The following is a 1,554-nucleotide window of genomic DNA, read 5'->3' as shown; positions in this document are numbered from 1 at the left end:
TTGTGCTGAGAAGTTCAATGATAGTCTAATGGGTTTTTCTTTATAAGTTAGTTTTTTCCCCCCTGGCTGCCTTGAGAATTCTTTCTTTGCCATTAATTTTTGACAGTTTTAATATAATGTGTCTTGGAGAAGGCCTTCTTGGGTTGAGATAATCGGGTGTTCCGTTTGCTTCTTGGATTCAAGGATACACTTCTTTCCATAGGTTTGGGAAATTCTCGTTGACTGTTTGAATATGCTCTCTGTTCCCTTCTCCCTCTCTTCCCCTTCTGGTATACTCATTATTCTTATATTGCTTTTTCTGATGGTGTCAGTTGGTTATTGTAGAGTTATTTCATTTTTTTTCACCCTCAAGTCTCTCTCTTCTTCCTTTTGTGCCATTTCCAGATTTCTGTCTTTGATATCATTAGTTCTTTCCTCCATCTGATCAGCTCTATTGTCTAAGCTTGCTGTTTCATTCTGCATCTCTTTTAATATGTTCTTCATTTCCAGAAGTTCTATTTGGTTCTTTTTTATGATTTCAGTCTCTTTGGTAAAATATTCCTGTTGTTCGTTGATTTTGTTTCAGAGTTCATTGAATTGTGTTAGATTTTTCTTGCATCTCATTGAGTTTTTTCAGAAGTGCAATTTTGAATTATCTGTCATTTAAATCATATATTTCTATATCTTTAAGTTTATTTTCTGGAGAGTTTTTACTTTCTTTCTGGACTGCCTTGCCACCTTGGCTGTTCTCTGGTTGTTTGATGGACTATTTCTCTGCCTACGCATTAATGGAAATGTATTCTGTCCCTTTTTTTTTTTTTAAGAAAATTTATTATATAGTGATTTCTCCTTAGCAGGTTGATAAGAAGAGGTTTTCCTTTGATTTCCAGTAGATGGCACTCAAGCCTCCTGCACTGCCCAAGCCTCCTGGATCTCAGCTTTGAGTTTAAAAATGCCCTTTATTCTCTGAGGAAGTGTGTGTCTCCTATGCGACCAGGTTGCCTTGGACCAAGGACTCCACCTCCATGGGAGAATATGAAAAATGATGGGGGTTCGAGCCTCTGTAAAAGTCCTGAAGTACTGATTCTGCCCCAACAGACAGATACAATGCTCTGCTACTTCTTTCTAAATCAGCCTGACTGGATGGGGCTGTGGTGGATTGGGAGAGGCCAGCAGTGTGTGTGGCTGTTTTCTTTCGGATAATGCTGGCCCTCAAGCTTCAGCTGCCTTTCATCTGTATCTCCACTTCTATCACTGTAACCGGCTGCAGGATCTTTCAGTTCAAGTTGCTGCAGATTCCCCTAGGGCTTGATGCTAGCTCTGGGAGTATATGGGGGTGGCGGCACTGTGGGATGGTAGGAGGAGGCAGCCAGGATCCATGACTCAGTTTTCTGCCTGGCAATGGCATTTGCTAAGACATGCTGTTGCCACTCTGTATTTGGTCTCTGTCATGACCACTGGGGTGTGCCACGTGGAATATACTGACCACTCAGGCAGGACCGTTCAGGCTTCAAAGAGTGAGAACCACCACCTAACTCCCCCTCCTTGTGTCTTGCAGGGAGTTCTGGGCTGCAT

Source organism: Pteropus alecto, unplaced genomic scaffold (genome assembly GCF_000325575.1).
Source record: "Pteropus alecto unplaced genomic scaffold, ASM32557v1 scaffold36, whole genome shotgun sequence".
In the NCBI taxonomy this organism is placed as follows: Eukaryota; Metazoa; Chordata; class Mammalia; order Chiroptera; family Pteropodidae; genus Pteropus; species Pteropus alecto.
Note: the sequence above shows the minus strand (reverse complement) of the source record.